Source organism: Caloenas nicobarica, chromosome 6 (assembly GCF_036013445.1).
Source record: "Caloenas nicobarica isolate bCalNic1 chromosome 6, bCalNic1.hap1, whole genome shotgun sequence".
Classification (NCBI taxonomy): Eukaryota; Metazoa; Chordata; class Aves; order Columbiformes; family Columbidae; genus Caloenas; species Caloenas nicobarica.
In genome coordinates this window covers 6,858,020-6,883,584 of record NC_088250.1, presented here as the reverse complement: position 1 = coordinate 6,883,584, position 25,565 = coordinate 6,858,020, and the positions used below count along the sequence as shown (strand labels likewise).

At 47.7% G+C, this 25,565-nt stretch overlaps 1 protein-coding gene across 1 annotated transcript in view; it reads left to right on the top strand.

Moving 5' to 3' along the window:
• The window catches only part of TWIST2 (twist family bHLH transcription factor 2), a 36,861-nt gene extending 11,759 nt beyond the window's left edge, over positions 1-25,102 (top strand). The window contains exon 2 of the mRNA XM_065638043.1: positions 24,395-25,102. The gene's annotated coding sequence lies outside the window, so the exon portion shown is untranslated. The remainder of the gene's footprint in view (positions 1-24,394) is intronic.
• Positions 25,103-25,565: the final 463 nt, after the last annotated feature.

The window sequence follows — 25,565 nt, the reverse complement described above, 5'->3', positions numbered from 1 at the left end:
CAGACCTCCAAAGCTGTCTTTCACATAACCTGCCACTTATCTTCTTGTTTCCATTATAAAGCTCATTTCCCTTGAAAACAACTCCAAAATATACCACCAAGGAGTTGTGCTTGCTCCAGAGCCATACTGAGGTATCCCGTCACCAAACTGTTGCACAAACATACCTACCTGCTCTCCATAACCTAGCAAACCCATATTTAACAGTTCCCCAGGCTCAAAGCCATCTGTTGGATGGAAAAAGGCAGAAAGTCACAGGTGCCCAGCACAGCTTGCTCCTGGGCTCTTGCTGACTCAGCATCTGCAGGCACTAGAGGGCAGGATACTCTATATTAAAGACTAAGGTGGGTTTGAGGTTCCATCCAAGGGGTGCATCTCACATCTAACAGGGGAGCATGCAGGATATCTGGGAGCAGCCAGGAGCTGCCTCGCTGCGCAAACCAAGGAGAACCTGAATTTTGCACCGAGCACATCCCAGAGTGTTGATCATCAGGACAATCGTCTCCCAGGTTATTTAGTTTAGGGTCAGAATACCAAATGGCACCAGCAGCACTTCCACCACAGTGCAGTCACAGCTGCCTGCTGCTCTGCCAGCCAAGTAATTCAAGGTAAAATGTTTTGCCTTGCAAGGGGGATGCTCCGAGCCATATTCACTGACACTATGCAGCACTTTCTGCTGAAAAGCATTGGGCAAATTCATGCAGCAGGCACAGACAAGCTACACTGCAAGTGCGGCAGCTCAGATTCTTGGAAATTACCTTTTTCATGCACATCAACCAGCTGATGCTCAGCCAGTTGTCAACATATAGAAAAACTGTTTGGATTTTTTTAAAATATAATCTCATTAGTTTCTATGTATATGATTAAAGCTGTACTGTCCTCATCTTAATAGGATATTTTAGACCAATTCCAAACAAAACAAAACAAGCACAAGTTTACTCCATTCCCTTATTGACAGCCACTTCAATAAACAACCAAACTTTTAAAAGATTACTCCAAGCAGGTCATGCAGCACAGCCCTTTCATTAGCAAAAAACCTCATAGAATTGGCAGGCTTCAAGAGGAAGGTAATTTGTGGTCTAAACACAGGAAAAAACCTCTCTCAAGCCTCCCAGACCTCTTTGCAGGGAGGGCCTAATCCCACTTAGCAGCACACTGTACTCGACTGCAGAAAATATTGTGGGCTGACAGCCAGGAGCAGCAGGTTGCACCCTGCATAAGTGATGATTTTTTTTTTTTTTTTTTGACATCACAACTTGTAATACGCGATAGTAACTAAAGAGATTAGATTGTGCAACAGCAAACCCCTTCCAGGACGCGGCCTCTTCCTACCGGCAGCTCAGCAAACGTGGTGCAGGCATCGGGTGTGATGAGCATCACTCCCAGCTTCTGGTACCCACAGGTCTGCCAGAAAGCATCTGCCCTTCACTAAGGGACCGAACTCCTTTAAAATGTAAAGGTTGGGGTGCTCACAACCTGCATTTAAAGCTGAGCCACCTAGAAACAGCACAGGAGGGCTTTCAGGACCATAATAAGAATATTGTGTTAGGGAGATGAGTGGGACAAAAACCCAAAATATGGCTGCTCCATAAACTTCTTAGAAGAAAATCAAGAGATGCTGAATAGAAAAAAAATGGAAGTTTTGGTTGCAGTTTAGGAGTTGAGATGTCTCACTCCCGCTTTGTGGCTCGGGAAAAAAAAAAGAGGGTGTCTGCAACCATATACTTAGCTGCTGGGAAAGAGGATGTTTTGCAGGGCAGCGAATTAGGAGCCCCTGCAGAGATGGTTGTCGAGGAAGGATCACAGAATCACAGAATGTTGGGGACTGAAAGGGACCTCGAAAGCTCATCCAGTCCAATCCCCCCACCAGAGCAGGAACACCCAGATGAGGTTACACAGGAAGGTGTCCAGGCGGGCTGGAATGTCTGCAGGGAAGGAGGCTCCACAACCTCCCTGAGCAGCCTGTTCCAGGCTCTGGCACCCTCACTGAGAAGAAGTTTCTTCTCAAATTTAAGTGGAACCTCCTGTGTTCCAGTTTGTATCCATTGCCCCTTGTCCTATCACTGGTTGTCACCGAGAAGAGCCTGGCTCCATCCTCCTGACACTCACCCTCTACATATTTATAAACATCAATGAGGTCGCTCCTCAGTCTCCTCCAAGCTCAAGAGCCCCAGCTCCTCAGCCTTTCCTCACACGGGAGATGCTCCACTCCCTTCAGCATCTTCGTTGCCCTGCGCTGGACTCTTTCCAGCAGTTCCCTGTCCTTCTGGAACTGAGAGGCCCAGAACTGGACACCATATTCCAGATGAGGTCTCGCCAGGGCAGAGTAGAGGGAAAGCAGAACCTCTCTCAACCAGCTAACCACCCCCCTTCTAATACACCCCAGGATGCCATTGGCCTTCTTGGCCACAAGGGCACAGTGCTGGCTCATGGTCATCCTGCTGTCCACCAGGACCCCCAGGTCCCTTTCCCCTACACTGCTCTCTAACAGGTCATTCCCCAACCTATACTGGAACCTGGGGTTGTTCCTGCCCAGATGCAAGACTCTACATTTTCCCTTGTTATATTTCATGAAATTTTTCCCCGCCCAACTCTCCAGCCTGTCCAGATCTTGCTGGATGGCAGCACAGCCCTCTGGCGTGTCAGCCGCTCCTCCCAGCTTGGTGTCGTCAGCAAACTTGCTGACACTCAATTCCCTTATCCAAGTCATTGATGAATATATTGAATAATACTGGTCCCAGTACTGACCCTTGAGGCACTCCACTAGATACAGGCATCCAACTAGAATTTGCCCCATTGACCCCCCACATTGCTCCCACCTGCTCTCTGTTCATCTCCAGCCTGTTTCCCACTGCTGCTTTGGGTTGGAGCTGTGCATGCCCCTGCCCCACACGCCATGGGATGTTTGGGCTGGTCCCCTGCTTGGGCAGTTTATACCAGAGCCCCTAGGGCAGCAGCTCTTTGGTTACCACGTGCCATTTGATGTGCTGGAGCCAGCAGGCACAGCAGGCTCTGCTCTCCTTGCACCCATAGCCCATCCTGGGGACACTTATCTCCACCATGCCCTGAATGAAGGGGCCAGGCTGAACCTACTCCTGCTTCAAACCCACAGAGTTTTGGTTGAATCGTACCTCAGTTTCCCCCTCTGAAAAGCAAATGCTAATACTTTGAGTGCCTATTGCCTGTCTCTCATGTAACCAGCCCACAAGACAGGACCTTCCTACAAACAGTGCATGTGGAAAAGGGATCCACATGCAACCAGACTGTTTTTTTCCTGTGCCCAGCCCTGTGCCTCCCAGCCAGCCCATCCTCCTTGCTGGTTGTACCCGCACAGCACAGAAAACACCCTCTTGGTACCCTGTATTTTTAGGTGCTTTTTGCATCCCAGCGGGATCCGACTGCTGCCAAATGGACACGGGCTCTGCACTGGGGCCAGGCTGAGCAGCCTATCTACAGCAATTTATATGCATTTCACAGCTTTTCATTTCAGCAATGTAAATTGCAGATGTGCGCTTCAGATTTGGAAAGAGACAAAATGGAAGGAAAAAGGTTAAGCGGCTCTGTGAGTCACTCCAATACACAACCTACTGTTGATTTAGAAACTTACCTCAGCAGTAAATACAGAATGAAGTTCTCTAAACTGTTTAACCTTTTGTATTCTGGCCAGCAAAACAAATAAATGAGAACAAAACACCCTTCCAGAGTCAGAAAAGCAACAAATCTGGAAAACTGTGCAGTGGAGCTAGTACCAAGAAAACAAAAAACAAAAACCAAAAAACAAAAAACCAACCCAAAACAAGTGACCTAGAGGGGAAAAAAAAAAGAAAAGGGGAAAAAAAAAAAAAGAAAAAAGGAAAAAAAAAAAAAGAGCAGCAGACATGAAAGGCAAAGAGGCAGGCACACACATTAGCAAGCAGATAATGAAGAGGAGAGTGCAGAGCAGGCTGTGCTGCTCCCTGGGAACTGCTCCAGGCAGCACAACATGAGCAACAACTTCCCGAATAAGAAAAAGAAGATAGAGCCCAAAGCCTGCTCCTGCTGAAGTCCATAGTGAGGCTCTGGTTCAAGAGGAACCAGCAGCCACTTTGTGCAGGAAAGTGGTTTGCACCCAGGCTCTCCCTGGAGCTGCCAAGACTCATCATGTCCATTATAATCCCAAATTGTTTGCCCACAGGCGGTTTGGTTGCTGCTTTTTTTTTTGGTGCTAGAAGCAGCAGACTGAAGGTAAAACACACCTCAGCCACGTAACTCAGAAAGAACTCTGTGTGTAATTGCAAACGGGCATCACATACAGGCAGACAGGAGCATTAGCTTCACTGCAGGCAGACAGGCAAGTCCTCCTGTGTGTGCATCAGCATCAAGAAGCTCTGCAGAAGGCTGGCACTGAAGACACAGACCAGGCTGTGCATGCAGGTCCCCTTATTTCTGCTTTTCAGAAACCCCTGCAAATTTCTGAAGGCAGCTGAACCGTACAAACCCCGCAAGATCTTGTTGAATCACTTCTGTCATTAAAACACAGGGTGTAGCAGCGGAAGGAGAGCTTTCCCTGGGATTTGAGGCACTGAGTGGGAGTTGAGAGAAAGGCCAGCATCTGCTGATCTCAGGGTACCACCAGGAGAATACCGCACAAGGATCTCGAGGAGTTCACTTGGGCCAGAGCCATCCCGAGGTCTCCAGTTAAAGCAGAATTGCTAAAAAGTCATGCAAAGTAACCAGGGGAGCCAAAGGGGCTTTAGAGTCCCAGCAGTTGCAATGATTAAAGGGAAAGCTGATGAACCAGCATTTATAGCATAAATCAGATTTTCCTTAAATATTTAGGCATGCTTTAAATCAGCAATTCTGCGGTTCACAAACCACCAGAGATTTTGCAGAGATGGGGATGCATTAAAAAAAAAAAAAAGCCACTAAGGTCAGCACAGAGATGCAAAACTCAGGGCAGAGACATGACTGCCTGCATAGCGCTGATGGATAATAATCCAGACCCAAACACCTCTTGGACTAGTTTTCTCCCCTGACTTCCTAGACCAGGGATGCAACCCTCCCCGCTTCCATTTGTACAACAGTGATAACGCTGCTGCTGAATGCGAGACTGAATTTCTTTGTTAAAAATCCCGCTGACACCTAGAGCATTTCTCTCCACCTTGCTGTGAAAACCCTCTTGTGTTTCCACAGTTTTGAACAGCCTCCGCTCCTGGTTCACCCCGATTCCAAGGCAGGTGCCAGCCCCCCATATCAGCTGTGAACTTGGACAGGATTTCAGAGACCACACTTCAACTCTTTTTGCTAGTTTTGAACTCAAAGATCATGTGTTCAAGCTTTTCCACCTAAAGTCTGAAGACTAAAACCACACCCTATTAGAAATACTACAGTAAGACATGACATGCTTTGTTAATAACGTAACTTTAAAAATTACATGGGACTTTAATAAAATACTGATAAAGTAGGGCTAAGTCTAGGCAACACAGCAGCAAAAAAGGTTTCTGGTGCATAAAGGAAAGCAGAAAACACCAATATTTTTGCATTACAGATGTTGAGCTAGCAGTGTTGCCAAGTTGTGGACATTTTCAGATGCGTTTCTGTCCCTTCATCTTTTCCTTTTTCCTCTTTTGCTGCAGATCCTAACACACCAGCATTCACTTGCTATAGATAGACATGAAACTGCAGGATTCTCCTCCATGCTGCAGCCCCTCCTGAGAAGCAGGAGGGGATCTGGGGGAAGATGTCCCATTTTGCAGCATAACTAGCAGATGATGCCCAGTGGTGGGAGGGAGCCCCTGGGAAGCAGAGGAGATTTAAGCATCAGTTTCTTCTGAGACAGGACAAACCCCCACTGATTACATGGGAGGAGAATTTCACGCTGCTTTTGAAACCCTAAGAAGTGAGATTAGTGATATTATAGAGAGCTGTCGGGAGCACATGTGCTCACAAACATCTCCCTATTCTTTGCTGGGATTGAGTTGAGCCTGACAGACAGTGAGGAGTCCAAAACTGGGAGAAGGCACAACACAAAGCTCAGGGAATCTGAACCAAAAGCTGGGATCATCTCTTGTGCTCTCAGCGGAGACAAGCGATGGAGCAAAGCACAGAGGGAGCAAAGGGAGTCGAGGGGGGTGGGGAAGGTGGAGCAGACCAGGAGAAGGAGCCCAACAGCAGAGGAAACAAAGGGCCTTGGAGACAAGGGAAGGGGCAACATGCAAAATGAGCAGCTTGGGCTGGGATTTATCACAAAAGGAGGCTGAGCCCACAGCAGCTCAGGGCTCCCCACAGAACACTGCATCCCATGGATGTTACAGGCACGACGACCGAGATGAAGTGGGAGCAACCAGACCTACCGTGAGTGTCAAGATCAAGAAAAAGAGATAGGCTGGAGGCAGAAAGGACCTCAGGGATAGGGCCAAGCTCATCCTTTTCACACTTACATGAATTTCTTTGATCCTTTTGAAAATGCCAGCCTACGTTCATGGCTTAGTCTTTATCATTTAATTGCTCTTTGAATCTCTTGGAAAAACTTTAATCCATGACATACAATACCAACATAAGTAAGCATAAAGCAACATTGCCAGGTTTGAAGCATACAGCTGGAAGTCCAGGAAAAGACATAATCTGGTTCAGAGCAGCCCCAACACATTCTGCTAGTGCAGTGGTCTCCATAGACATTTCTGGTCCCTGGACTAGATTACAGCTCCCTTTTCTAGAAAGGCAGCCCACAAGCATCTCCTTAGCTCTCTTGCCTAGGAGCAAACCTCAGCCAACAAAATGACTTGGCTGGGTCTCATCAGAGGCGATTCCCCTGGCTGGGCAGCAATTCTCCAAAAGCTAAGCATCTCATCCATAGCACATGTACACGGGAGCAAAGAAAGATCTTTGCAGACATGGAAAAGGGGAGCAGATTCCCCAGAACAGATACAAACTGCCAATCTCTGCAGCCAGAGCCTAGCTTGTGAAACCAGGCACAGCTAAATGGAATAAACTCTGCTCCTTTCATTACCAGTGCATAGATGGAAATAGTTTGGATGGTTTATACTGGAGAAAGCTAACAGCCTGGATTTCAGTGCATCCCACAACCAGAGATGAAACAGCCAAGTGAGGCGATGGAAGCAGATCAGGGACATCTCTGGAAGGAAAAGCAATGCCAACAGCTCTCCTTAGTCTCTGAAGCTGCTGTGATATTGCACACTTCAGCCAGCTTTCTCATCCCAGCCTTACCTAGTGTGGGGGCAGCATGCAAACACTTGGAGTGCAGGCCCTTCCTCCATGCACATCAGGATGCTTTTGCAGCATGCCCTACTCTGCTGCAGTGGAATAACCCTGCAGTGTTTGCCAAAGGGCAACTGAGGGGAGGGAAGGAAAGGAAGAAGAAAGTATTTAATAACTCCCAAATCATTTTAAAAAATTCATTAGCTATTATTTCAGCTGTGTGACCTCCTGAAGGGGCTTTCTAGAGGGTCAGATTATGCAGTCAACTAAAAAGATAAATAACTATGGAAAGGGCAGAGGCAACTTTGTTTGGCCAAATTGTGTGGGATGTCAGGTTAAGTTTCCTGTAGGGTGCATCCGTGAACATCCAGGACACCAGTGTGGCCAAACAGCTCCCCCAGCCTGAGGATACCTCCCCAGCCAGCAGGCATGGCGCAAGAACTTCAGTTATTTTCATTTGGGGAGTGCCGACTTCCAAAGCCTTCCTGCCAATCCCACAGGGACAGAAGCACGTTGCATTGCTGCAAGGTTTGCAGCTGCAGCATCAGACACGTTGCAGAGACAAGTTCCCAGCCAGGCACGCTGCTCTGGGTAAAGGTCTTTATCCTTCCTAGCTGCAGCACTCGTATTTGGGTAGGAGAAACTTGTAAGTTCCTTTCCATTTCTTTTTTCCACCACCTTCAAGGAAAAAGTGGGTGCCACAAGAACCAGCCAGTCTCCCTGAGCCCATCCCCTAAAACTTCATTTCATTCACTCATTTATTGATGTTGACTTAAATAACTGCTGGTCTCAGGGAGCCTTTAAGTTGAGGAACTGATAATCTTTAGATAGCTGTTTATCTTTCAAGTGGGGATTCAGTAAGAAATACAGCTAATCACATTTGCCAAGAACCAAGGATCAGGTGGAAGACAAGGCTCTATCCACAAGGTGTGATGTCTAAAACCAGAACCACTTTGGTTGTCAGTAGTATCCTTATGGTTGTGCCTCCTAATAGCTGAACACCAGCTTTGCAGTATTACATGCTTAAATTAAGTCATTACAGACATCCTATGCTACTCCATACCTACAGTATTTTAAAGTCTAAACACAGTATTAGAGGTGACCTGTGTACTGCACGTATAAGCATGCACACACTTCTCTAAACAGCAACAGATCAATACTTCCACATACCCTACCTACATTCAATTTGATTTCTTAACGAGCCTTTAAATCTTCCACTTCAATTACCGGATGTAACATCCAGCCTTTCTCATTCTTCAAACATACATGTGCAATTTTAACCTGGGGAATAAGAAGTTTAAGGAGACATTTTGCCGTACTGCAAATGTAAGCCTCATGCAAAACTCAGTTGTATAGAGCAGAAAAGCTGTTCGGCGCCAGTCGCAAACCTGAGCGGTCAGATGAGAAGCCCACCAGCAGCAACATGAGAGCAAGTCCCTGATTCACAGGAGCACAAGCTTAGCACAGGTCTGCACATCTTAGGACAGCTTGCAAAATTCAGAGAGGAACAGCATTGCCAAAGCCAAAACACAAAGTCTTTGTTTTGAACAGATGCAGAGAGCTCCTCTTCCTCCTCCCCCTCCCCGAAAGGAGATTGTGTCGGTATTGCAATAATACAGGTTATTAGCTCAGTGGGAACCCAGTGGAGTTCAGACTCAAAGGTTCAAGCAAGTCCAGCTTGCAGCTGGCAAACCTAAACAAGACCAGCCAGCTGGCCTTGAGCTGAGTCATCCACACAGTAATTTGGCTGAAAATGTTGACTTAACCCATTCGTTTAATCACCAAATCCAAAAAAACCCCTGAAAACTGGAGGCAAGAAAACATACATCTGTCTTTTGCAGAGCAACAGACTGGAAAAGACCATGCAAACCAATTTTCCAGAGCTTTTTCTGGGCTTCTGTGTGCATGCCGTATGCAGTTCAAGTTCTTGGTAGTCATTTGCCAGTCTTGTTGTGATTCAGCAGAGCACATGGCACATCCTTAGTGCAGGTGCTAAATCACACTTAAGTCGGCATGGCTAACGGCACACATTTAGACATTAGGCATGTGATTAAATACTTCACTAAATAGAGACAAGCTAAGGACACACTGACTTTTTTTCCTCCTTTAGCAGAGAGATTTCATCTTTGCACGTTTCTTCCTCCTGGAGTTTGAGCTTGCTGGAGTGAGACTGTTTGTTCCCCTTTGAAAAACAGCAGGAAAGGAGCAATCAACTTTGTTTTACCTCTTGTGAGGCCATAAACTGCAGAAGCCTGATGAAAAACTGACATGAGAGCTCTAAGTGGATAGCTTATTTACAGGGAAGAGGCAGAAAACAGCAACACAGCATAAAGCAACAACATAGAAAGTTCGTAGACAGCAAGCAAATCGCACCACCTTTGGTGTCCACTACCAGAAGATGCATGTTAAAAAAATATATATCAATATCTAAATAATTACTTGTCACTGATTGGGGAGGAAACTGAAAGCCTGAGGACACTAGTTTACGCATGTGCAGACTCCTGGAGCAGAGCAGGGGGTTGAGCAGCTCTGGGCAGCATCCCAGCTCCAAATGTGTTGCTACAGAGGTCACGAGCAGCATCTGTCCCTCTCCCGCTTCCCACTAACCCAGCATCACCACGCAACAGTTTCAGGAAAGCCTGTAACACAGCCTGCCAGGCTCCAGCCCAGCTGTGAGCCATGATGCTAGCCTTACAAGTCTTGAAAAAAGAAAAAAAAAAAAAGTGATTCACAGTTGCTCAGACAGGGACCAGCGGGTTACTGTTATCTCCTCAGGAGACCGCACTTCCTAAGGAGAATAGCAACATCAGAAACCACAAAACTAGAGATAAAATGTGTCACCTGTGACCAGTCTCTAGGGAGACCCTCAGCTGCTGTGATATTGCCCAGCCATTGCCTTAACTAGGAGCCCCTCCAGCAGCTACCACAGCCCGAGGTGCACAAGCAGAGCTGAAAAACACCACAGACGTTCAAGGATTTGTTCAATCAGCCAGCCGACAGGTTCGAAGCAAAGCAAACAAGACCATGGTGAAACACGGCGTATTCAAACAAACAAACAAAAAAATAAACCAACAGCCTGCAGACTCCAAAACCTTACCTTCTGCCACTTGTCCTGCAAAGGACATCTGAGGTAAAGTTGTGCTGGGCACCCTCCGGCAGCAGAGCCAGCCTGGAAAAGCAGCTGGCAAGGAGATAGGAGAGAAGCGGGGGGGGGGGCAGGGCTGCTTATAAACACCGAGGCGGGGGAGGAAGAGGCTCATTAAGCTAAAGAGCAGCAGCTGAGTGAAAGGGCTCGGGCTGGAATCTGGAGGGCCGGTTTTAAGCACGGGCAATGCCACCCGCATGGAAGGCAGAAGCTGCAAAGTTTATGGAAAGGGTTGTACGGTGTGATACTTGCAGCAAAGTTTGGAAGAAGAGGCCCAGGAGAGATGCAGGACACAGGAGAGCTCGTGTCCATGTTAACGCAGCTGTCAGGCTGTGGAAGACAGAGAGAAAGAGCCTTACGGCACTATCAAATACCTAATGCAAACAAGCTGGGGTCTACCAGCACACCTATTTAAAGTCACTGATCCCAGAAGCACAGTGTTGGCATCAGCCGTGTACGGTGTGCCCAAAAGGTGAATGTAGCTGCTGTGGTGGGGGGGCAGGACTCCTGTCCCAAGATGTGCCCTCCCCAGCCTTGCACATCAGCCGGTGGCTTTCTCTAAAGCGCAGCGTGGTTTACAGCACGGGTACACGCCAGACTGCCTTTCTTGATGCCAAGTACTTCTTACCCCCACAGGATTGTTTGGCGTGTAAAAACATAACTCGCTCTTCATGAGGGCAACACTCTGTAACCCAGCATATTTTAAAGAGTTGGACTATTCTTGCCATAAAAAAAAAGATCAGAGTAGCTTTATTGACTGCAGTGGAGTTAAGCCGGTTTATTCCAAGTGAGAATTTGGCCCCTTGACTTCAATGAAGCTGTGTTGATTAATCCCAGATGGAGACCTGGCCTGGTACAATCCCCTCGGAAAGTCCTGGGAGGTTAGTAACACACAGACTGAATCGCGGCCGTAACTCGGAGTTTGGGTGGTTATCAAAAAACTGCACCTGCCGCCTTGGGAAACACCGCCGGGCTGGGACTGAGAAATTGCAATTGCTGACTTACGGGACCAGGGTGCGGTGGGTGAGGGCACATTCTTCAAACACTTTCTCATGCTCAGGGGAGATGACAAAGTAGCACCCTTTCTTCTGCAAGCGTCTGGGAATGTTACCCGGGATGTGAGTCCTGGCTCTGCCAAAACCCAAACGCGGTGACATTCAGCAATCTGGGCAAGGAAACAAGGGAATCGTGCTTCTTCGCATTAAGGGCTTTTTGTAATGCTCTGTAAAGATCCGTAAGTGTAAAAAAACTGAGGATTGTATCCCCAGAGCTTCGGGGAATCTGCCCCAGCATCTGTTTGCCAGTTTTGAAGGGCAAACACAGCTTCATACGGCAAAGGGAAATCTTCCCCGCTCCAAATGCAAAAAGGAAATCAGGGTCTCTTTTTCAGCAATCACGTCCAAGTCTCTGTAATGGCAGGCAAAGTTTTGCTTCCCAGTGTTAGAGGCACAAGTGCCCTACTTCTAGCCGGGAACGAATCCACCACAAATTAAAATCTCTTGACTTTCACAGAAGTTGCTTTACATATGCACAGACACACGTGTGCCTGTAGAGAGACGGTGAAGCTGTGCCCGTGTGTTGCAGTGTGCAGCAACGCCAGAATAAACCGATTCAAATGCAGGTGGTGATGGTTTTTTTGATCTCAGGCAGTAGAAATGCAGGATGGATGGTATGTAGCCCATATCCCCAGCACGTTACTCATGCAGAGGCATTATTCCTGGCTATAGGATGCCAATGTGTCTCCCCAAATGGCTGAAGTTTCCCCTCTTTTGCCTTGAGGTTGCATCGCGCAGGTCAAGGTGACAATAAAAGGACTCGGCGTTGCGTGCAGAGGAGGCACGACATCGCTGTCAGAAAGAAAGAAACACCTGAGCTCGCTGTTCGCTCACTTCAGCTCTGCCTTCCAAGCGTTTCTGAAGTCAGGCATCTGGAGCGTGATGTAATCTGAAGATTGATCATCAGCAGCACACGTACAGCTGTGCACATCTGGCCTATAGGCGTTTCAGCTGCTATTTGTCAGTGACTGTATCGAACATTAAAAAGCACCTCGAGTTCGTAAGGCAATCGTACCTGTCCTGTGGATTGTTCACAGAAGCCCCCGAAATGCCATCGATTTTCTGCAAACTGTCTCTGATTTTTAGTGGGTGGCCCCACGTTGTTGGGGTTTGGGGTTGGTTTGGTTGGTTTTTGTTTGGTTGGGTTTTGTTTTGTTTTTTAAGTAAAGAGTTTAAACCATATATGCTTTTAAAGCAGGTATTTTGTTGTTGTTATGAATTCCACTGGCATTAATCCATGCCAGTTGAGTCAGTCATAACAGATGGCTGCTATCATCCACTTGCTGATTTACTCTTTGGAGTCAACGTTATTATGGCGTCTTTGTGCTGCACTGATGAGAAAAAGCGGAGGCTCTTCCTCCTTGTGCTCAGCTGTGTATGGACGCAGCAAGACTTGCTCCCAAAGTACATAATCTGAACAGGGCAGGGACAGGTGAAGTGGGGAAATGGGTGAGAAAGGTCTCATCCATGGGGTAGGACCTACCAGTGCTCAGTCCCAGTCCTGGAGCCAGAGAACGATGCTTCCCGCAGAGATGCTGCCACTCCTGAGGTTTGCAAACTGCAGCTGAATATTTGCTGCACACAAGAAAAATAAGGAGAGCAGGGAAACTGCTGGCTGAGCAGGCCAGACCAAAGGAGTTCCCCTGGAAAAAGAATAAAGCTGCAGATGTATGTGTTTATTTTTAGAGAAGGTGTTTTTCCTATAATTTGTATTATTTTGGCTGGAGCGCAGCTGGGAGGAGAAAAGGTTTCCCTTCATCCAATACTCTTCGCTGTTCCAATACTCTTCGCTGTTCTCAGATGGGGTGGAGGCAGAAAGGTGTTTTTACAGCCTATTTCATATCTCAGTTGTGTTTATCCCTGTAGAGATGGACAGGGACCAGAGACACATTTCACGCTGACTGCCAGCATTGTCAGAGCATGCTGCGCACCATGCTGCGTGCAGCCCTCAGCTGCCCAAAGCCACCGTCTTCACATATTTCCAAGAGGAAGACAACCACATTCCTACTGATATTTTCCTCCCAGATAGTCTCAATCAGCCTACAGGAACACACACCAATAGATTTTAATTTGCTAACAGCTTAGTGCAGATATACAGTCAGTCATTGTGGCCCAGCTGATGGCATAAGTCAATAAGCCGTAACAACAGGTCATGCAACTCTCTCCTAAAATAAATTAAGCCTTAGCTTGCAAGCCGTGTTTGTGCAGGGTAAAATTTGCACATGGCCTTTGCTGTGAGCATCTCAGTAGAAGTGTACAGCCCACCCATAACAACTTTTCCCTCCTTACCTGATTTCTACATAACATATTGCTTTGGCTGGCCCGAGTGCACAGCGGGTGTGCATTTCAGGCAGGGAGAACCAAATGCCTGCCCAGAATTGCTTGTGGTCTGTCAGCTGGAGCTTGTATTGGTCTCTGAGATGTCCAGAGGATGGGGGACTCATGAGGCAGAGGAAGATGTGAAATGACTGCCCTTCATCCTTGGCACGAGCCTCATCAGCTTCAGAGCGACGCTCCCGGGACACGTGTGCGTCTGTGCTAGCTCTCCTCCCCAGCCCCATAGAGATCACTTGAGCTGTCCAAGAAGAACATCTCATTCCCTGCCTTTTTTCCCCGTCCCTGCTCCTTTATTCCATACTTCTCTTGTGCAAAGTCAGGCTCTTGTGTGAGTGCCTCTGCAGAAGGGAGATGAGACCAAGGGACAGTAATGGGCTTTCTTGGCTGCTCCATTAGCTGGGAGGGTGGCCAGCTCCCTCCTGTCCTTCTTTGCACCCTGCTGCTACCTTTCCCTGGCCACTTGCCCTTCCATGGGTCAGGAGATGCTGGTGGTATCCCCCAGAGCTTGTTCTTCTGAGCCACCCACGAGGCAGCTGGGCAGAGCCAAGGACAGAGTTTAGACGGCCCTTTCAAACCTCGAAGCAGCTCTGCTTTTTCCTGCTCCAACCGCTCATTAGCAGCTTCCGCCTCTCGGCAATTTCTAGCCCCGCGTTCAGTGATGTGCTGCCAAGATTTTAACAAGGGGCTCCCACAAACCTTCCTCCTCCTCCAGCTGCGACGAACCCCACTGCCCCGCAGAGGCCGATGCTCGGGCTGTGGAGGAGTACAGGGCTGGGGAAAACGGTCCTTTGGGGGGGGGGCTCCTTCCTGTTTAAAGCTTTTATTTTTTTTTCTTTTTTTTTGCTTTGATTTTCTGGTGAGGGAGGGACACAGCACCTTGGAGCAAACATGACTAACCGCCCGGAGGTTGCTGCGGAGCGGCAGGACATAACACAGAAACCCTGAGCGTCCCAGCAGCAAAATGCTTCCTTTGCAGAGCTCTCACTTCTCCTCCCTATGGTGAGGCCAGCCCCAGGTGACTGATTTCATCTGGGCTAGAGCAATCAGCCACAAGCCCAAACGCCAAAGAAGTGGCTTTCTCCGGGTGTTTCGGGGCAAGTTTTTCCATGGGAAGTGGTTGAGCCCGCAGGTTTCTGGGTATGAGGGAGGCCACCTCAGCTTTCTCATGTTGATGGGCACGGGTGGGCTGTGCCAGTTTGCGCTGGGGCAGAGCTGGCTTCTCAGAGGAGATCTGAGCTCGCAGGTCCAGGATGGGGATGCACCAGACCTTCAGCTCCTCTCTTTGGTGAGCATCTCTCTCTTCTCGAATGGAAAGGAACTGAAGCCCCACGGAAAGCCCCACAGCTTGGTTACCAGGAATGAATGAAAAATCAAGATGAGAGCGTGTAGAAATGTCAAACATTTTTGTGAGGGTCGCAGCCTCCTCTGGTACCAGAGGCACCTCTTTTGCTCCAGGTAGTTTAGCCTTGCGGAGGGACACCTGAAGCTGGAAGAATCCCATTCTTTCCCGAAGCTCATTTTCCACTTTTAAATAAGAGCTGGGTGCAAGAAGGCCAGCTGCATGATAGATATCAAATTAGACAAGCATGTGGCAGTCAAAAGCATTAAACTAACTGCTGATAATTATATTAACAGATAAACCCATATATTACATACTAATAAAGCAGTTTTAAATGCAGGCCATTCTGGTAAACATAGCAGTGTCACCTGCACTGGATGCATGCAAGCAAATGTTCTCTCATGCACTTCTAAAATGTCAGTTTTCTAATTTTTGTATTAAAAAGACATCTGCTGAAAAGGAATAAATAAACAGTGACAAATACATTGCAGCAGTGTTAAACTGGACTGAAGCACCTCACAGGTCTGGCAGCTCTTCAAGGACAGCAGACCTTAACATGCACTGCATAGATAATATCTATTTAGATGGGTGGCCATGAGCACAAACAAGCCTTTCTGCAACAGAGGAAAAAGAAAAGGATTTAAACCAAGATTATTCAGTCATATCAATCAATACTGGCTGCTTGCCAACATTGGATTTATTTTGAAAAAAAAATGGAATCAGTCCACTTCTCTCTTCTGTGGGTAGTTATTTATGAGATGAGCACTGACAAGTGTCCTGGATTTATTTCAGCTGTGGGTGAGGAACAGTTTTTGCTGGTGGGTGCCGCTCAGCTGGCCAGGACGAGACACGGGCAAGAGGGTCCAGGGCCACGGGCTCTCCCATTTGTTTCCTTTTTTTGGCCTTATCTTTATAGGATCTTTCGTCACCGCAGTTTTTCCCAGACAGTGTGGTGTAAACAAGCCGTCGACCTTTCTCGGTAGTGCTGGGGAGACAGAAACAGGCTTGGAGGAAGGAGAAAAGGCTTAAATCTCCTTTTTCTTATGCTACATCCCCATCAAGCATCTAGTTGTGCTCCCGATAACAAACTGGGGAGCTGCCGGATGCAGGGAGTATATTTTCCCTTGGACCAGCCACGGGTAGATAAATCCTCCAAGTTCTGAAAAGCCTGGGGTAAATTAGATTAGAGGCTTTCCTTTAGATGGCAAGGGGTACATTTGGTGATAGAGAGGGGGGGCCTGCGGCTCAGGAATGAACAACTGTGAGGGATATGTTTTTAAAAGGTTTCCCAGCTGTAAGATGCACATAATTGTGGCTTTCCTTCATCTGGGAGACTTCAAGAGCGGATGGTTGATAAGGGTTCATACCAGCAAAGGCAGAAAAACACAAGCCAGGGTATCTGGTTTCAGTCTGTCCGTACCCGCAGCATTAGATCTGATTTTGGCCCTCTCTCCCCCCGCGCATGTACACAATTATCTGAATTCCTTTCTCTGCTGCTTCCTCCCTTCTGAAGCCTTGCAGACCGGCCCTGCTGCCTTTTCCATTGCTTGAGGGGCGGCCGCACATTTGGGCTCTCTCCTTTCCCAGCCCACAGAGGGGTCTGTGCTGCGGCCACAGGGACCAGCATGCTCTAAATGGCAGAAAGCAACCCCGAGGATGGGAATTTATTCCCCATCCCCATCTTTTCAGCCTTCCGTGGTGGGAAACACCCTAAAAATGAGGGGATTTCTGCTATTCTAACCAGTCACCAGCACGGTTCCTTCGTGCCTCAGTTTCCCCTTTGTACCTCACCTCTGCTGCTCGCCCCTGGTTGCATTCAGAAAGCCCCTTGCGTTGCACCTGGGAATCCCCAGGGACCATGGCACACCTGCTCACAAAGGTTCTCCTGCTGATAAGCAATATGGTATTTTTCCTGAACAGTTGCATTTTTTTGCATCGTCCAAATCACAAAAATGTTTTAAATTTCAAATATATGCTACTGTCCATTCTGGCTCTGGTGACAGCTGACAACTGCATAAGATAATTTGAGAATATTGCTGCCAATGCCTGCAGCCAGTGTAGCTTTATGTGTGCTGTATGTATAACAGCATATCTCTTCTTCTTTTGACTTTGTTATAAAAATATTTGATCGTGTATTCAACTACACATAAACACGAATGCAACATGTGCAGTTAGAGTTTTCCCATCCTTAAACAAAACAGAGATTCGTGTTTTCATAAGCCCACCTATAGATTTGACGAATTCAGCTGAAATTTTCCATGTGTTTTGATTTAGGTTTTAGCCTTCTTGATAAAAGTTATCTGCGCAAATTTCAGCACAGGAATTCCAAAATAGAAAAACCTATGAAAATTCCTCTGGTGCCACTCTGACATCACTTTCTGACACCCCGTTTTGACTGGCAGAGGAAATGCTTATCTAGAAACTCTAGAAACACTTGGGGCTGCCTTCAGCTATGGAGCAATTGCTATTGTTTCGGGGTGAAGCAGGCAGGGGGAGGACAGCATTGGGTGAAGAGGATCCTTCTTAGGAGGGCTCAGGGTGTTTGTGGGCATGGCAGGAGAGAGGCAAGGCTGCACGCACAGCCTGTGCTTGGGCATAGCTTAACTTCAGCTGGCTACATGACACCGGGTGCTTCTTCATGCAAGAGGCATCCCACGTCGCAGGGTCGAGGAGCTGTGCTGGTTTGTTAAAGTTCGGCCAGGCGCTCAGCTGGGAACACATCTCACCTCATCCAGGTAGCAAATACTTGGTTTTCCTGTGTACATCCCAATGTGCTGGTCATGAATCCAGCTCCAAGCCAGCTCGTGGCAGCCACCACCTCACCTCCACCCCGGCACATCTCAGCTGCTTCATGGTGGCTGGAAGTTAAACGGTGCTGTGACAAAAGCCGAGCCAAAATATTAACTCCCCGTTGTTCCTGCCTTAGTTCTACCTCACACGGCTCGCAGAAACACTCAGCCCGTGCATAGTTGGAAGGTGGTTTTGGGAGGCTCCTCAAAACACCTCCAGGTCCAGGTGTGACACTGCTTTGCAAGCCGGGCGATTTACGTGCTGCCTTTCAGCTTTCCACCCGCTGCCGTCCCAGCCTCCAACACACAGTCACGGGAAAGCCTTCAGCATTCTGGCATGTGTCTGTTTTCCACTCTCCTTGTGCCCCGAAACAGCTGGACCGTTTTTTTGCCTAGGCTCCAGCAAACAAAAACAACAACGAGAAAGAGGAATTACTGTTGGGCATGGAAAATTTTCAGCTCAAGCAGCATAAATTTCAGAAAGTTACGAGCAGATTAAAAAACACGGGATGCTGGAAGGCAAACCTTATAAACCTGGCCATGGATATTAAGACTGATACTTGCCATATGCTTTTTTTTTAAAGCAGTCGTTCCGAGGGCAGTTGGGAGCGATGGTCCCTTGTTGACCATACCCAGGAATAAGCAAGGTTAAGGGGTGAATTGGTGAGCACATAAGCCCAAAGCACCTCGTCAAGGAAACCTGCCCATAATGATGACAACCCCTGCCAGGCTGGGTGATTTCTGTGCCCCCAGTAAGATCCTCCTGAGTATCTCAGACTTCAAGCTGCCATATCGGTCTTAATGGCAGTGAAATCTGAGATTGAGTTGGGCCATAGGTGTTGAGAGAGAGGGGATCACGGATGCTCTTAGGAGCCCAGGTCAACTGCCATGGGCCACATCCAGCTCACTGTCCTGGTAGCCAGGTGAGACAGGCTTCTTGTGGCCAGAAATAATTCAAATTCAGACTTTCTGGCTTGAGAGTCAAGGCGCTGCGACTTGTCCTCCCCTCCAGCTTGGCAGTCACTAATCTAAAAAAGAACAACCCAATTTCTGGTGCTGCTTGCTTTGGCATTTTGATATTCACGCCAGCCCATGCTGACCTTTTCTCTCCAAGGCACGGGGGCTGACACGTGCACCCCCAAGTCACATTTTGCATTGTTCGCTGTTGTTTTTCCCCATCCCCGTGCCTACAGGGCAGGACACATGCAGCGCTGATGCGGCGGGCAGGCGTACCGGGGGTATGACATAATGCAATAACCAAACTAGCCGCATTTATTTATTTTGAAAAAATATTAAGGGCAGCTGCGACTTACTGCCAACTGAAACATTTAATGGATTTTCTAAATCAGGAGCATCCCCTTTTGTGTTGTAACCCAGCGTTGCTTGAACCGGGTGGTTGGACTATTCCAGAATAACTCATCTACGTCACGTTTTCCTCGTCTCCATAAATATATAGAGGGTCTCCAGAATGTACATACCTGGGTAACAACCAGAGAGGTCACTGCCTGACATGCTTGCTCTGCTCTGTCCTGCTTAGGCGCTATCTCCAAGCAGATCCAACTCGACAGGGGACTTCTCCTTCCCCGTTCACCCTGTAAGATGACTGTAACTTCTTACCAGCTATTGTGCAGCACCTAAATAATAAAACATTAATTAACAGCTTAGACGAGGACCAGTGACAGCCGGAGTAGGCTTTTGTTGTATGTTTCCCTATATTAATCCTTTCTGGTTATTCTTACTTTGGAAGGAGGAGTTTGGAAGGATGAGTTTGGAAGGATGATGGTGGCAGTGGAGAAATGGGCTGGTTTAACATTTGTTTCCTTGGTGCAGGTTTGTTTCCCGGGGAGGAAGGTTGCAGAGCTCTTTTGCCACTCATGCCCAGCAATGCTGCCTGCTCTGCTTGCATCCTACCTCTTCACCCTAGGCAGCCCCACTGCTCTCCAGCCTGCCTTGCAGCAGCCCTGCTCCCCGCTCCAAACCTCCACAGCCTGCAAAAAAGCAGCCTTTGAAGTAAACATCCCATTTAAATGAATGCTGCGGGGATGCTTAAAGAGCAGGCACAGTCTGAGGAGGCAGACTTCAAAGAAGGCAAAACACAGTGGTGGGGACAGTGCCAAAGGCAGCAGAGATGCTGGGACAATGCTGACCAATGGGGAAGCTGGCCAGGACCGCGGGGGCAGCTGCACACAGAGTGGGTGAGGAGTGTGCCCGCTGGTGTCACTTACAAGAAATTTGTTATTGCAATTGAAACTCCTTTCTGCAACGATGCTCAGTCAGAAAGTGCATCCACTCTGGAGGTGCCCAAAGGCAACGTTCGCCCGTGCAGGTTTTTACTTCCCCAAACTGAAGAGGATGTGGGGAGGAAACAGTTTATAAACTTCTCAGTGGCTGCCAAAATCAGGACCAGGTGGTGTGGGGCAAGCAGCTGGTGTGTGCTGCACTGTGCTGCTGCTTGCACCCCTCATCCCCCTGCTCACTGCCTGACCCCAGCCCCAAACACAAGGCAAGAAGGTGGGCTGGCACCTTCCCGGCAGGGATTTTGGCTGGCTGAAGCCTGCATGGAGGGAGAGAGGCTGGGCACTGAGCACAGAAGCATTTTTTTTTTACATTCCCAACTTTTAAATAAGTTGAAAAAGCATCCTTAAAAGAAACACAAACAAACAAAAAACCCCCAAACAAACAAACCCCCACAACAACACGAAAAACCCCAACCAACCAACGACAACAACAAACCAAACCAAAACCAACTTTGATTGGTTTTGGTGCATTTCCTATTTCATTTGCACTCTTGGTCACATTATGGAAATGTTTTCAATCCCTTCGTAAACAACCCCACCCTAATCCTATATAAGCAAGGACTTTGGGGACCTGTTTCAAAACGCCCTGCAAACAGGGCTGTGTTCTTGCTGCCACCTCACATCAAGCCAGCAGCTCTTGGCTCTTGTGGTTTCCATGCTGTACTCTTGGGCTGGAGAATGCTCCTTATGGGGCTGGGAAATGTTCCTAAAGCAAAGAAAGAGTAGAGCAGCAAGCCCTCAATTCACTGTACAGTGGAAACTGTATTGGGTCTGTGATATAGAACTGCACGATAACTATATTCTGTGTTACAAGCTACAAGGGTGAGAGAAATGTTTGGAAACTATGGTCAGCAGAGAGCTTCATGGTATATCATCTCTCAGTCCAGATACTACAATCATGCATTGTTATAATATAGTATTATGCCTTTCAGCTATACCTTGGAGAATCACAAAGTGCCTTATGGGAACTGGTCGGTTAAATCCCACACGTCCTGTAAGAGAGGAACAGATGTACTGCAATTTCCCAACCAGGGAAACCAAGGCACATGCACAGACAACAAATACATAGCAAACCTGTGGTGAGCTGGGATTAAAACTGAGCTCTACAAAGTCCTGCTGTCCTACCACACCAGCTTAGTGCCAGGAACCAACACCGTCCCCTCCCCATGACATTCGCTATAGGCTTGGCTGCTTCTTTTCAGAATAAGTCCCACAGATCCATACCTCATCATCCAGCTGCCACAGGGAACCTGCAGCCACTCCTGCGGGATTGTGTTCGGAAGCCTCTGCGGGTCCGGCTCGCAGGAGCAGAGCTGGAAATGCCGCGGGAGCAGCCGCCAGCTGCGTGCCTTGGCAGGCTGTGACGAACGCCTTGCCGGGATTAAAGGATCATAAACATCAAGCTTGACCTTTGGAGGGTCCATTAAAGCATAAAATCATTGCGGAAAAGTTCTCTATAGTTTAGCAGGGGGACGGAGCCAGGAGGGATCTGGCGACTCAGTTTGTAGCTCCTGAAGGCAAGGGGGGCGGCGCTTCTCCTTTTGGTGTACGAGGAGTCGGGAGATCAGAGCCAGCCCTGCTGGGTGCCCAGGCGCATGGCACTGGGTTTAACTGGGACGCTTCCAGATGGGCTGTCCAGAAACGAGGGGCAGGAGGAGGCAGCCGCCACGAAGGCTCTGGCTGCAGTGGTGTGGCAGCACTGGGGAGGAGAGGAGGAAACACCACCTTGCAGATTTTTGGGGTATTTGCCACCTTCCTCAGCCAGGAGCTGATCCTCCCTCCCACTGCAAGACCCAAAGCACAGTGAGCAAGGGCTAGGTTTGTGACGTGAGGATCACAAGCCAGATTCAGGGTACAATTTCTCCAATATACCTAGCTCCTTTTTAAGGAAACTAAGCCGCTGAGGTCTTCTTACCTTATTAAGCTCCACATGGGATGCTATCAGGTTTTTAGCGTGGTACTCCTCTATTTGAGTGACCTGGAGGGGGGAACTGAGAAGGAAGAGGTTGGGTGCAGACATCTCATTACTTCTCTGCCTGCAGTGGAACGTTTCCACACGTCTCACCACCAAAGCATGTCCCTCATACAACATGCCCTCCTCCTCCTGTTACCATTCATCTGTTCTCAAAGTTGCTATTTGGAGTCCGATTTTCAAAAGCAGTCAGTGTCCAACGTCCCAAAGGCCCAGAGAAGAAGAAATGCAGGGAGTAGGTCCCAGAGTGGTGTTTCTCATCTTGTGTACTTCTTTCCTTCTCTCATGCTGACAGATTGGGTCTGTGAATGAGTGGGTTTTACCCTTTGTTTTGGTCTTACATAGACTACGTGGTAAGAACAACCAGCAAAATGTTACACAAGTGCATGTCAAGATGGGGAGAATAACCCCTTCATAGCCAGGTCTATCAGCTTCCTTTGGGTGACCTCTGTATCGGGTCATAACGTTGCTCCATCAGCTGAGGTCGACTGCTTTGATGTGCAGTGCATAATCAAGAAAATAGCAGTGGAAATAGCCTACCCGGTTATCTGCTTCTGCCAGAGGCGGTAACCAGGCATTAGGGAAGCGATGGCTGAACAGCAGGAACAAACGTCTGCCCACCGTCACCCAGGTCCTGGTGCCCTGTGTGGGGTGGGAAAACATGGGTTAAGCCCTGGGAACAGGAGAGGGAACCTGGCAGAGCCATGCCAGAGCCCTGGGGCATGGCAGCACCGCCATCCACTGTGCTCATTCATCTCGCCTTACTAGGGAAGCCAGAACACCCTGTTAGGACTGAGCGGCTGTGAAATTCCCATTTTTTCCAGGTGGCTGGCGCCAAAAGAGCTGCTGGAAACCAGAAAGGACCAGTGGAAACGAGATCTCGCAGTTCAGCAGCAGCCAGATCAGGGTGTTTCACCCGGGGTTAAAGGCGTTGGCTTGCAAATCACCGGCTTTGCTCTAAGAGCAGCTTTGTGCTGACCTCTCCCATCTTGGGTGGGATTTGAAAAATCAGTGGAAATGGATCAACTCAGTATTGCTTTCGACTTGGTTTCACCTTGTTTTACATGGCAGATGGATTCAGAGAAGAGCAGGGCACGGTGATTTGTTGCGTGGTTGGCGGTGAGCATTCTCTATCACTTGCTGGAGAAAATTTAAAAAAAAATAAAAAAAAAGAAAATAAGCTTAAAGTTTGCCCCAGGCTCAAGCAGAAAATTTCTTCCACAGTATCTTCCTCCTCCCTATATTTTATCTTTCTTTCCTGGGTCCTTCCCCGGCTAGGGCTGCGGCAATGCCAGCATTAGGAAAGGACCAGCCTGTCATCTGTCAGATGTGCATGTACACAAACCACCGCCAACTCGCACACACCAAGCAGTTAAGCTTTCCTAAGTGGTCCTGGGCAGCCTGTCAAGTCCCAAGCTCGTCTGCAGAATGTGGTTGTAATTAGATAATTAATAACTTTGAGAAGGAAAGGAAAGGAAATAAGCTAAATGGAAGCTTTCCTTAGTGGGAGGAAATAATTATATCTACTTTTTGATATATGAGCTGAGGTGGCTTTCTGAAGGCAGAAGCAGCATCTTGCCTACAAAACCGTCCCTCCCCCAAGTTAGACAGGATCTCCCATGGGCGCTGCTGGGTCACAGAGTTTGTCCCACCAGCCCACAAATGAGCAGCAGCAGGTTGCTCCAGATCAGAGCAAACCCTGCAAGTTAATGGGGCTCCCTGACATGTTGCTGCATCTTGTCTCATTCCGATAAATGGGGCAGAAAAGAGACGATATGCATGATTGGGTCACCAGGAACCGCACAGAAAACAGGGATTTAGCACAACATTTGTCAGGGCTGGAGAAGCTGCTGTCAGCATATGAACTTTTTGATGGATGCCTTGTTCCTGCCTTTGGATTTTCCGTTTCACACTACGATGCCAAAAAAGGCTGTATATTACCAGACTCAAAACTTAGGCTATACATCCAGAAGTCAAAAGAATTGTTAAGGTTAGGTTGACTTCTTGTTTTGTTGGTTTTGGATGTGCTTAGATATTGCATAAATGTATTACCCCAGGATGGAAAGAACACGTATTCATTTCCAGCAGGGTTTGTCTGATTTTGCAGGAGGAGCTGAGAGTCACTGCGGATGGGGTTTCTAAAGCCCATCCGGGGTGATCGGGTGTTCAGGAACCATATCCTTGACTTAGAATTGTACAAAGGAACATATCTCAGAAAGATGTCCTGTATTTGGTGTATTTATTTATTTTTTTTCTTTCTCTCTAGACTGTCCAGTGTCTGAGACTGAAGTGGAACTGGGATATATCCAAGTCTGTAGCTTCTGAAACCTTAACAACCTCAAGTAAACTGGTCCAAAAGACCCCTCTTGACCTCCCTCGCTCTGAACTCTTGTGGAGCACTTAAACTGAGCAGAAAACAGCACCAAAGCTAATGGTCTGAAACTTTGCAACATCTCTCCCCAACCAACTGACCAAAGAGAAAAGAGAAGCAACATTCCTGATTGTTTGTTATTGTTGGGTTTTGTGTCTGTTTGTCTGTGCGTTTGGTTTTATTTCTAATTTTTTTTTTTTTCAAAAAAAATCTTAATTCAGGAATACATTTATGAGAAATCTTTGGGTTCAGATTTTATTTCCCCTTAGCAGTATTCTTGAGGGGGGGGTTATTTTGTCTATTTTTTAAAATTCAAAACCTGATTTCTTGTACAGTAATGTCAAAACTGGACCAAGGCTCTCAGAAAAAAAAGAAAAAAAAGAAAAAAAAAAAAGAAAAAAAGCCCACCGTGTCCCCAGCTCCCTGCATGATTTGTTTCAAGTACAGCCTGGATTACAGACTGCCCTCCACACTCTACCGCCTCTTCCTTATTGCTCCATGATTTGCTAACGCTCACCCCATCCCTTTTTTTTTTTTCTCATTTTCTGTTCCAGTGTATATGTTGCTTATTTGTTTTATTTATTGAGATATTTTTAACGAGCTAAGAGACTGCAATGTCGCTGTGTATACTGCTTCTCTTGCCAATAAAAATAAAGATGTCATGCAGCTAGCGGGGGTATGGGATTTACATTCTTGACTGCACAGCGCCGAGCAGAAGCTGAGCCGCTTCTTCACACCCTGCAATGTTTCGACACTCACCGATTTGGCTAAAAGCCGTTTCCCAGGTAGCTGGTGATGGGGTGCAGAAGGTGTGAGAGTCACTTGTCCGGGCTGATGTCTGCCTGCATATACCAGGAGTAGTGGGTTTTTTACTTGCAGCCTGGCTAAGGAGGTTTGCTCAGGCACGCATCTCTGCAGCACCGTGGTCTCCAACACAGCGCTCGAGCGGCTTCTGCTCTCAGCCCAGCCCTTTACTAATTAAAATTTAAAAATTTAAGTATTAAGTAAAATTTTTTAAAAACTATCTTGGTACGTACCAGACCCACCAGGCTGCACGCTTGCCTTC